The following is a 12412-nucleotide window of genomic DNA, read 5'->3' as shown; positions in this document are numbered from 1 at the left end:
GCTTTTTGTCTCTTTTATGCATTTTACGCTTCTGTTTTGTTTTCTGATATTAGTAATATAAACCTAGTAAAACAGCAATTCCTGTGATCTGCTGAGTACAACCTCCTCCCCCTCCCTGCTGCTCTCTTTACCACTCAGAGAAGGGAGGGGGAGAGCAGAGAGCCATCAAAAACAGGAGCAGAGCTCTGACAGATTTATATTAGACTTAGGGTCCATTCACACGTCCGTTTTTTCTTTCCTGATCTGTTCCGTTTTTTGCGGAACAGATCAGGACCAGATCTGGACCCATTCATTTTCAATGGGTCCTGGAAAAAATCGGACAGCACAATGTGTGTTGTCCGTTTCCGTTGTTCCGTTCCGCATGTCCGTTTAAATATAAAACATGTCCTATTCTTTTCCGCAAAATTCGGATCCTGGTACAATATACAAAGTCAATGGATCCGCAAAAAACTGAAGACATTCGGATGTCATTCCGTATGTCTTCCGTTTTTTGCGGAATCCGTTCCTGGAAACACATAGCAAATTTTTTTTTCATTTTTTTTTCAAAAAAATCCAAACAACTTTATTTGATTATTGAAATGTATACATGTTTCCGTTTTTTGCGGATCCGCAAAAAACGGATGACATACGGATGACATACGGAAACATTTTCAGGAACAACGGATCCGCAAAAAACTGACCGAAATTCGGATTATAGAAAAATACTGACGTGTGAATGTAGCCTTAGGCTGGGTTCTCACCTGGGTGTTTTACAGCGCGTTTGATCGCGCTGTAAAACGCCCAACACCCCAAGAAGTACAGGAGCTTCTTTGGGGCGTTTTGTCACGCGTTCCCGTACATAGACTTCCGGGAAAGCGCGACAATGGGCGTTCGCTTGTTCTGGAGCCGCGATTGTAAACGCGCATACAATCGCGCGCTCCCCCCCCCCCGAACGCTCAGGTCTGAACCCAGCGTTAGCAGCACCAGCGGCTAGGTGAAGGACTTATACACCTGAACAGTGTGACAACTTTATAAAGTTGATTCATTTTCATTTGAAATAAAACAATAAATAAATTCACTACAAAGGTGACCGTAGGCTTTAGAGTTGATGTAACGTGGATCATATGTTCTTATCCTAAATATATGAGGGAGCTGATATAAATGAATATATGCAGGAATTTTAGTATATGTCCAAATGGCACCTGCTCAGAGGAAGATGTCCAAACCTGTAAAAAAAAAAAATACAAGCATGAGTGCAGATGGCCTGAAAAACCGTCCACGTAAGACTGGCACTAGAAAAAACATGTGACATGGAAAAACTAAAATGTGTCTCATCCTGGCTGGGTCCTTAAAGTGTAACTGACGTTCTATTTTTATTTGTGTAATGTGTAGGGGCAATGATACCAACCATTTTTGTATTATACTTTAATTACTGAAATTATACATTTTTATTAGAAAAATAGCTCTAAAGTGACTCATTTTGAGCCTTGGTAACGCCCCCTCTATCTTCTGTTTACACAACACAGTCAGTGTAGTCTCCACTGTTATGTAAACAGGAGACAGAGGAGCGTTTTTTAGGGTCAAAATGGGCCACTTTAGCGCTATTTTTCTAATAGAAATGTACGATTTCAGTAATTAAAGTATATTATAAAAATGGTTGGTATCACTGCCCCTACACATTACACAAATAAAAATAGAACGGCAGTTACACTTTAAGGAGTTAATCTCTGAAGGGGTCGAGAAGCTGAGATATGTGGAGCTATCTGGTACGGTCCTTACTCAGTAGAGATGTGCAAACAAGCGCAGTTAATGGATATTTTTTTAACCTGCTTAATAGAAACTCAAAGAGAGATTTTTTTTTTAGGGAAGGAAAAATCCTTGGTAACCATGTGGCCAGCAGCTGCAGCTCTCCCGTGCGTGAACCCTACCAAACACCCCATATATCTATATATCAGCCTAGGGGAGGTACCGGCTCTCTGTATGGAAAATCTATGAAAATGCTCCATGACAAAGTAACATGCAAAGGGGTATCTCCCAGGGAAAGAGAACCGTCTTGCTAGCGCCTCCTTTTGGAAGTGGCTCGCTATGAGTCAAAGTCTGACAAGTCTTGGAATATGACAAGGGAAAATAACCAAGCCAAATATCCATCTGCAGACAGCTGTTTTGGGGGGTGTGCCCCTGATCAGTAAGGTAAAGGACTCTGGCTAGCTCTTAAACGTAGCTTGCGTTGTACTGCCTCTTTTTAACCACTTCCCTACCGCCGTATGACTATATACGTTGGTCTTTAAACATGGCGCCCGCTTCGGAGAAAAGTGGGCACCATAACCACCAGGTTTCTACTGTACGTTGGTCTTTAAACATGGCGCCCGCTTTGGAGAAAAGTGGGCACTATAACCACCAGGTTTCTACTGTTTCACACAGCAGACATTCGGAGGAAATGTCTACGATAACGCCAAACCCAGACATTTAACCCCTCAGATGCCATGGTCAATTGAGACCAAGGCATCTGAAGCGGCTTCCCTGGAAGTGCTGAGCTCCGGGTGGAGATCAGGGGAGCCGTTCGTTCGCTGTGCTAGCCTCGGTTCCTCTGAAGGATGAGAGGCTATCACAGCAGTAGTTTCTATGGAGTCCTGCAGGCGGCAGGGCTCCACAGGAACATAGTGTTATTTAATTGCAGCCAATGGGACAAGCAATCTAATAATCGCCTGTTAAAGTCCCCTAAGGGGACTTAAAATAGGTATAAAAAAAAGAGAAATGCTTTTAGAAATATAAAAAAAATATTAAAATTTAAATCACTCTTTTCCCATATTAAAAATAAACAGAAATATAATGACCATAGGCACCGCCACATCCCAAAATGCCTATACTATTAAAATATAAACATATGTATCCTGTAAGATTAACGATGTAATGGGGGGGGGGGGGGGGGAATAGCTAATTCAGTATATTTTTGTTGCTTCACTCCCACAAAAAAAATTCTATAAAGAGTAATAAAAAATTCATACACACTCCAAAATGGAATCAAGAAAAACTACAGCTCAACCCACAAAAAATGACCCCCACACAGCACCATAGATGGATGGACATAAAAAAGCTATGGGGATCAGAATATAGTGATTAAAACACAAGAACAAGTATATAAATGTGGTATTGCTGGAATTGTACTGACCAGGAGAATGAAGAGAACAAGAGAGTTTTACCGCACAGCGAATGCTGTGAAAACTAAACCTGTGGCAGAATAGCGTTTCGTTTTTTTTTTTCCACGCCATTTGGAATTTTCATCGTATGCGATACTAAATGGTGCCTTTACAAAGTACAACTTATCCCTGAAAAAACAAGCCCTCATACGGCTATGTGAACCAAATTTAAAAAAAAAGTTATGGCTTTGGGAAGGCGGTGAGTGAAAAATGAAAATGCAAAAACTGAAAATTGCCCTGTAATGAAGGGGTTAAGGAGACCAGCTGTGAATGGAGACTTAGTGGTAATGTGCCAGGGGAAAGTAATATGCAGAGGTATCTCCCAGAAAACAGATGTCTGCAGATGGAGATTGGCTCTTTTCCAACGTCGTCGTGTTCAAACGCTTCTTACAGGCAACTCAAAACAGTAGCATTTCAGTCCACAACAAAACGGACTTTCAGTTTTTTCACAGGACCGGAGGCGGCAATCGCATTTGGGAAAGATCCGCATTTTGAGAGTGTAACAGTTTTGGATGGTCTCCATTTAAAGCTTAATTTCTGCTTTTGGAGTTAAAGGGCATCTGTCAGTTTTGTACCTATGACACCAGCTGACCTGTTACATGTGCACTTGGCAGCTGAAGGCATCTGTGTTGGTCCCATGTTCATATGTGTCCACATTACTGAGAAAAATTATGTTTAAATATATGCAAATGAGCCTCTACGAGCAAAGGGGGCGTTACCATTACACCTAGAGACTCTGTTCTCTCTGCAACTGCTGCTCTGAGAACGGAGCGGGGAAATGAATGGAGGGCGCACTGCGCATGCACAGCTGACCTCCATTCATTTCAATGGGCCCGCCGAAAATAGCCGAGTGCTGGTTCGGCTATTTCCGTCTGCCCCATAGACTTGAATGGGAGCAGGGGCCGCAGCCACCACTCTCCCCGCTCCGTTCTCCTTGTAGGTGCGAGTCCCAGAGGTGGGACTCGCACCTATCAGACAATGCGGGCATACCCCTTTAACGATATCCTGTGATTACAGCAGCCTCTGCAATGTTTTAAAGAGGACCTTTCAAACATTGTAAGATAACTATCAGGCTGTGTAGAGCGGCGCCCCGGGATCTCACTGCGTTCCTTCTCCCAGGCTCTAGCGATGTCCAATCGCAGTGCAGAGCTCACAGCCGGGGAGTTTTTTTTCTCCCAGGCTTTGAGCTCTGCGCTTCGATTGGACAGCGCTACAGCCTCGGAGAAGGGACGCCCAGGGATAAACAGGGAGGACTCCTCCCAGTATAACCAAATCAGCGAAAATACCGGGGGGACATAGTGGGAGAAGGGAGCAGGGCCCCGAATAATAGTAAGTGCAGTGAGACCCCGGGGCGCCGCTCTACACAGCCTGATAGTTATCTTACAATGTTTGGTCCTCTTTAAGCAGTGTGTGCCCTATGGGAGGGTTGAAGAGTGGCGTGGCAATATCAGCTAGCAGGTCTGTAGAATAAGTGACTGAGACCAGGCCGCAGCTCCTCGGTATGTGCAACACGTCCGACAAATTTAAAAAATGTCAAAGCACTGAACTGAAAGGGTTCTTAAATGTTCTGTAGATGACGATCTAACAGCATTGAGGAGTTTATATTTTTCACTGGAGGTACAACTTAAATGCTCAAGCTCTAAACAGCAGTTAAAAGTAATATACCGAGTCAGGATAAAAAATGAAGGCTGCGATCACTGTGATATAACCTTCAGATGCTATTATTTACAGTCGCCCCAGTCTGTGAAGCAATAAAGGTCAGAATCTGCTTTCTAAATCTTACCCATTGGTTTTAATAAGGTCACTTGGGTACATTCATAAATTTCCTGCAAGGCTGATGAGATGTAAACTCTCATTACCGCCTTCCAAGAGGCTCCTAATAATTTCACTCGATTTCCAGGTGTTCATATTAATTTGTAAGAAGTAAGACGCTCTTAAAGGTCCTTTTCTCATCCTTGGGTCAAGCCAATCATTTACACTGTTTATGTAGGAAAAGCGACCAAGCTGTAATTAATGGAGAAGGGAAATGTATGCAAATAGTAACAGGAAGGCATGGCAACGCAATGATCCGCCATAAAAAGATTGTCAGTGTCAGGACATTAGGAGCTGCCAGGTCATGAATCAAATATGGAATAAAGACTCTAGACTTGTTTTCTTCATCAATGAATCATGAAAGTTAAAAGGAGACTATTGCCGGATCCTCGGGGGCGGGGTCTAACATTTATCTTTGGTGCTGTTATGCTCCTCCCACTCAAGGTATAAACACAATGGGAGACTACTGCCTGATCCTCAGGGGTCAGATCTGACATTTATCTTTACTGTTGTGTCATGCTCCTCCCACTCAAGCCTCTGCACTAGACATAACACAATGGCGCCGATTTACTAATACTGTCCAATAGTAATAGAGCGTGAATATAGATTAGACTGTCACGCCAGATTTTTTACAATGGGTTATAAAGAATAATAAATCTAGAGCACCATTACACAGTCTAGCTAATGATACACCTCCTATTTGCTGGCTTAGTTTACTCCAAATATTGTGCAAAATGTTGGCGCATTTTTGGCAAACAGTGGCAACTTTAAGCCACAACCTCTATCCAGACACGGCACAAAAAGTGTCTATAAGTGCCTAAAATGGTTAATAAATAGGGTGCATGGCATGCACATAATTATTTTTGCCACAAATCAAGTCATAATCAATAGTAAATCTGCCCCAGTGAGTCAGTCTTTCCTTTCATTCCTCAGAAATGATGTGGTAGGACCTAAAGTAGGGTCTTCAAGTAAGAAGACATCAGCATCCACAAGTGGAAGACGTTCTCTAAGGACAAAATTACATTAATACTATCAGTGTTTTTCCAAGTGTGTTCCAAGGAGCCTCAGATATGGGCATTTGGGGGAGGTCTCCATAAAGGGGAGCTCTGGTATAGAAATACTCTAGCTCTGATTTAAAGGGGTTGTCTAATGAAAAACATAACTCCTGTCTATATGCCCTTTTAAAATCAATGGACATCACAGAGCAGGAACCTGCATTCTTCACCCCCTCCATGAGCCAAAATGGAGAACTCTTCTGCAGGACTCAAGCTGTCCTTGTATTACATGGATGTCCATTCTTTTGAATGTAATATTACACTTCTCTACAGTGGCCATTACAAGGGTGGCAACCTCCACCCTCAGCAAAAATACCAGTCTGCCTGGAGCGGGACCTAGGGAAATCAGTTGATCGCCACGACAGCTTCATTTTGTAAGGGTCTGTGTCTGATGAGACAACACCAATAATAGAGGGGGTGCAGCTTGTTCAGGACCTTCACTTATTAAAGGGGTTGTGGTAATTTTTTTAATTATCCCTTATCCGCAAGTATCTGATTGGTTGGGGTCTGACCGCTGGGACCTCCACTGATCCTGAGATTGGAACCTCTGTTCCTCCCATATGAATGGAACAGCAGGTCGTGCTTGCATGCTACCAATCTATTCTGTCTCTATGAGATTGCTGGAGAGCAGAGCGCTCCCATACCTCGTACAGCAGCGCAAAAGTGCTCTTGATCGGGAGTCAGACTTCCATCACTTCCACAGACTTCCATCACAATTCTGTGGATAGGGGGCAAGTTAAAATCTTGGCACAAACCTTTTAACCAGAGCAGCTACAAAAAAAAGCATTTGTTTCTCTGGTGGCCTGAGCGCATCCACAGACACCATGTAATGCTTTATTTTTCCTGCGGAGGTGCTGCAGGGAAAATGAACACTTTGTTTTTGGTGCTGTGACCTTTCTATCCGAAGAGATTACCCGACTTCATGAAACCATGGCACTAGTTACAGTAAAACCTTGGTTGGTTCTGCACCATGACCTGAAGTTCCTATGTTTTATCATTTTTTTAATTGTTTTATCGTGTGCTAGAGTGGTTTTATGAAGACATGCAGATACTAGACACCAGCTGGAGAATAGAGAGAATGGTTTATGTGAAAAAGATCTATGAACGCAGCACGCAGCGTTGTCACGTATCACCCTCATTCTACTCATTTTTCTATCTGTTTTATGTATAAAGTGTCTTGATGACAAGGGTTTATAATAGGAGTCAAGGCAAGTGTGGCCCCGGAGCCTCGGGGAGACCTCCCTGGGTAAGTTTATTGCACACTCATTAAACTAATGTCATAAACACTAATAATTTTATCACAGTAATTGCTGGTGTCTGACATTCGGAAGCAGATGGAGTTATGTAAAAGTCAGACCCTTGGCCTTGTCTTCCTTGATCTAGATCGTTAGACTGATTGTTGGTGGGGTGGCTTTGGTGTGTCAGGATATGTCCTTGTGGTGATTAGCGGTCCCTTTAAAAGGGTTTTCCGAGATTTTTATACTTTTCTCAGCTTACCAAGCACAGAGCCGTACATTGTAGAGCGGCTGCGCTTGGTATCGAGCCGTGTCTAGACCACGCGACCCATTAACGCGTCGTCACCGGCCTAGGAAAAGCTGTGAGAAGACTGCGGCACCCACAGCAGCATCAGTGCCTTCTCAAGCAGCTGATCGGCTGGGTGCCTGGGTGTCGGAACCCCACAGATCAGATACTGATGAACTTTCCAGAAGATAGATCATCAATATAAAAATCTCAGAAAACCCCTTTTTTTTAAATCACCCCATAAGACGCACTCCCCCCCCCCCCCCCCCTCAAAATGTGAGGAAAATGTCAGTGCGTCTTATAGTGCGAATACTAGTGAGCAGTTCCATTATAAAAGCGCTCATTAATACCGGATCGGGAAGCGGTGAATGTAGCACTCCCTGGGCTCTGTACTCACCGATTCATGGTCCTCGGCCACTCGCTGTGCTGTGACTGCGCACAGTGCAAGGATGTTGGCGCTCTGTGACCTCACACTGTGTGCGTTGGGTCACAGCAGGGCGTGCAGCAAGAAGAAGAGAGCTGGATCCTAGGAACGGAGTTGGCGGCGTCCGGCGCAAGAGATATTATAGATCTTTATTTTATTTTAATTGATCTGAGCAAGGGGGTTTATACTGAGGTCTGGGGGTCATTCACATGGGGGGGTCTGATCTGAGCTCTGAATGGGGCTGTTATCTGAGGTCTGGGGGTCATTCACATTTGGGGTCTGATCTGAGCTCTGAATGGGGCTGTTATCTGAGGTCTGGGGGTCATTCACATTTGGGGTCTGATCTGAGCTCTGAATGTGTCCACAGTGCTGAGAAAAAGTATGTTTTATTATATGCAAATGAGCCTCTGGGAGCAAAGGGGGCGTTATCATTACACCGAGAGTCTCTGGTCTCTCTGCAATGGTTTTATTTACATTTTATTTCTATTTTGATTTTGGGGAAAAGGGTGGGATTAGAACTTTTTTTAAATATTTTAAAAAACTTTTTTTTCTTTTTTTAGTTTTTTCTAAGTTATCCTAGGTGACTATAACTATCAATCATTAGATTGTCAAGTGTGTTCGGTGATTAGTATATATTTATCACAGAATACACCATTCATTGTATCCCAATACGTTGCTGCCACCTGCTGGCCTGTCTTGGAATATTCCAGTGATGGGTTAGAGCCGGATTGAGGCTCCGAGCCATCACCGGAGTACTACAGCTTCCCCGATCTCAGCCGGGGAACGCTGTTACGGGCGCCCGGGAGTGCTTGGTTCCCGCGTCTGCACAGTTCAGATGTGTTGTCACATTTGACCGTGGCATCTGAGGGGTTGTGTGCAAACAGCCTTTGGCCGATTGCATACATTTGCCGGGGCCTCTGCTGTTTGAAACAGCAGAAACCCGAAGGCTACGGCGCCAGCTGCACACGTAGGGGGTTAGTCACAAAAGAGTCAACTACAAAACTCTCTGGGTACATTCCTCCTCCTCCTCGTCCTTGCTGTTTTCTCGCTCATCAGTCTCTTGGGAGCGCTTCTATTTCTTAACCATGTTCAATGTTCTTCCCCAAGATGGAGTCTGCTGGCATCTGGCACCTTCTACACGATTTCTCAAGGGTCTTTCAGTCAAAGCTTCAGCAGTTTCCTCCATCAAACCTTTCATCACTCCTGATGGCTGAGCTGGTGCTGGGACACACTGCGCAGAATGTTTCCAGACATCTGTCACAATTTTCCCACATCCGGCCTTCTGTTCCTAACACTGTGCTTTCTGCGCGACAAAATATATGAGCGAATCACAAGTGCAACATCCGAAATGAAGAATCGAAATCTGCTCTAAATTCCTGATACAGAATATCTTAAAGGTAAGTTCCAAAAGTCATTGTAAAAAAGGGGTGCATGGCACGTCTCCAGCTTGGTGCTCTCTGGATCTATAAATGATCACAGAGCATTGTCTAGACTGGATACAACTGTGCTAGTTTGTTACAATGTATCAGTCTGGAGTCCGGACTGTTTAGCTCACAGAGCATTGTCTAGACTGGATACAACTGTGCTAGTTTGTTACAATGTATCAGTGTGGAGTCCGGGCTGTTCAGCTCACAGAGCATTGTCTGGACTGGATACAACTGTGCTCGTTTGTTACAATGTATCAGTCTGGAGTCCGGGCTGTTTAGCTCACAGAGCATTGTCTAGACTGGATACAACTGTGCTAGTTTGTTACAATGTATCAGTGTGGAGTCCGGGCTGTTTAGCTCACAGAGCATTGTCTGGACTGGATACAACTCTGCTAGTTTGTTACAATGTATCAGTGTGGAGTCCGGGCTGTTTAGCTCACAGAGCATTGTCTGGACTGGATACAACTGTGCTAGTTTGTTACAATGTATCAGTCTGGAGTCCGGGCTGTTTAGCTCACAGAGCATTGTCTAGACTGGATACAACTGTACTAGTTTGTTACAATGTATCAGTCTGGAGTCCGGGCTGTTTAGCTCACAGAGCATTGTCTAGACTGGATACAACTGTACTAGTTTGTTACAATGTATCAGTCTGGAGTCCGGGCTGTTTAGCTCACAGAGCATTGTCTAGACTGGATACAACTAGGGTTGGGCGATATACCGGTATCACGATATACCGCGTTATAAAAAAAAGGCGATATTGCTGTTTCCTAAATACCGCGGTATTTCGTGACGTCATAGAAGCGGTCATGTGCGCTGACCGCTTCTAAATCTGCGTCCGCGGCCGCCCGCCCCAGCATGAACCGATACGGGACATTTGCAGAGTACTTGTACTCGTGCAAATGTCCCCGATACCTGCTGGCAGCTTGCGGCAGCGCTCTTAGCAGTTCGGCCGGTGTGGGGGAGGGAAGGAATTCTGTGACTCGCATTCCCGGCACCCGACCTCTAAGAGGACGCTGTGATCCGCGCAATTAACCCCTCAGGTGATCACAGCGTCCTCTCAGAGGTCGGGTGCCGAGAATGTTCTTAAATCTCTGCATTGGTGGCAGTGGGCAGTGTGCCCCCCCTCCTCCCTCCCTCCCCAGTATTAATCATTGGAGGCCACTGGGTCCCCCCCCCCCTATCATTGGTGGCAGTGGGCCCCCCGCCTCCTCCCTCCCTCCCCAGTATTAATCATTGGAGGCCACATAAGCAGTAGCAATGCGCCGCACAGACAGAAGAAGGAGCGCCCGGCGGCCACGTGAACTGAAGACATCCTGATGCAAACTGAACGGATTACTCTCCATTCAGAATGCATGGGGCTATGCCTGATCAGTTCTTTTCCGGTATAGGGCCCCTGTGACGAAACTCAGTGCCGGCAAAGAAAAACGCTAGTGTGAAAGTAGCCTTAGCTCACTGTGAATGTTTACATGGTGTGCTCAATAAGAACATGGTAACATTTAACTCTTTGTGTGTTATTAGTTAAGCAGACTGTGATTGTCTATTGTTGTGACTTAGATGAAGATCAGATCACATTTTATGACCAATTTGTGCAGAAATCCCTATCCTTCCAAAGGGTTCACATACTTCTTCTTGCAACTGTACATACGGTCGTGTGCATGAAGCCTTAGACTACTTTCACACCAGCGTTTCTGCTGGATCCGGCAGTGCTCAGCAAAAACGCTTCCGTTACTGATAATACAACTGTCTGCATCCATTATGAACGGATCCGGTTGTATTATCTTTAACATAGCCAAGACGGATCTGTCATGAACTCCATTAAAAGTCAATGGGGGACGGATCCGTTTTCTATTGTGTCAGATTGTGTTAGAGAAAACGGATCCGTCCCCATTGACTTGCATTGTGGGTCATAACGGATCCATCTTGCTCCGCATCCCAGGACGGAAAGAAAACTGCAGCATGCTGCTCTCCGGTATAAGAAAGGAACAGAATGCATTTTGGAGCACTCCGTTCTGTTCAGTTACGTTTTGTCCCCATTGACAATGAATGGGGACAAAACGGAAGCGTATTTTTTTCCGGTATAGAGACCCTATGACTGATCTCAATACTGGGAAATATTAACGCTGGTGTGAAAGTAGCCATCTGCACCCTACTTCACATCTCTGTTTGACATTTTTGGAGTGCACCTGCCGCCATGTGATGACTACTCGAGGGAGAAATGACTGGGTAACAACCAAGAAAGCCAACATCTCCTTGATGGGGCTCAGAGTGAAGATCAGAAGGTTCCTAGGACTTTGCGCCCTTGATGTATCACCACTACAGATGGCGCGTCCTCAGGCAAACACACCCCATACTAGACGTTCCTTGGTCCTGGTGAGTCCCATAACACCTGTGAGTTGGAGACAGTCCCTGCGGTTGCTGAATCACCCGTGCTCTATCCTCACATGTACAAATAGTCATTTACATACATGGTGAAATACATATAGGTCTACTGGGATGACGTGATATCACCCAGTTCATCCTATATGTGGATCCAGGCCGTAATAATATAATAATATATACTACTAGAGTCGCAGTGATCAGTAATGTTCACTCAGTTCTGCTACTTTCTCACTTATGTGCTCCTTACTGACCAGGGGTTACTTCCGGTAAGAAGAACACCGAGACCTCTGTGGTCTGCCATATTATGTACATACTTACCACTGCTGATCTCTGCTCAGCTTCAGACGTCAGAAGAACAACTGAAAAACAACCTGTTTATGAGCAGAGGAGGCCTCTGGCTCTTTAGGTGAGGCCTACTACACCGCCACACAAAGGTCATCTCCTGCATCCAGCCGCAACGATCGAAGCAGCTCAAAGGCACGTTCACACCTGACATTAGCATTGTGGATTTCCATGCAGCAAATCTGCAGCATTGTGCAGTACCAGGAAAGTAGATGAGATTTTGAGAAATCTTATCTACAGGCTGCAAAAAACAAACAAAAACAGCAGTATAAACTG

General features: G+C 44.7%; 1 protein-coding gene and 1 long non-coding RNA gene across 2 annotated transcripts in view; one reads left to right on the top strand and one right to left on the bottom strand.

The window, feature by feature from the left end:
* TTC33 (tetratricopeptide repeat domain 33) overlaps nt 1-12412 on the bottom strand; it is a 202859-nt gene that overhangs the window by 66172 nt on the left and 124275 nt on the right. The gene's annotated exons all lie outside the window — the stretch shown is intronic.
* The window catches only part of LOC122925189, a 29021-nt gene continuing 25871 nt past the window's right edge, over nt 9263-12412 (top strand). Inside the window, exon 1 of the long non-coding RNA XR_006387552.1 lies at nt 9263-9385. This is a non-coding gene — a long non-coding RNA (uncharacterized LOC122925189). The remainder of the gene's footprint in view (nt 9386-12412) is intronic.

This window comes from Bufo gargarizans, chromosome 1 (genome assembly GCF_014858855.1).
Source record: "Bufo gargarizans isolate SCDJY-AF-19 chromosome 1, ASM1485885v1, whole genome shotgun sequence".
NCBI lineage: Eukaryota > Metazoa > Chordata > Amphibia > Anura > Bufonidae > Bufo > Bufo gargarizans.
The sequence above is the reverse complement of the archived record's forward strand: the minus strand, read 5'-3'. Positions and strand labels throughout refer to the sequence as shown.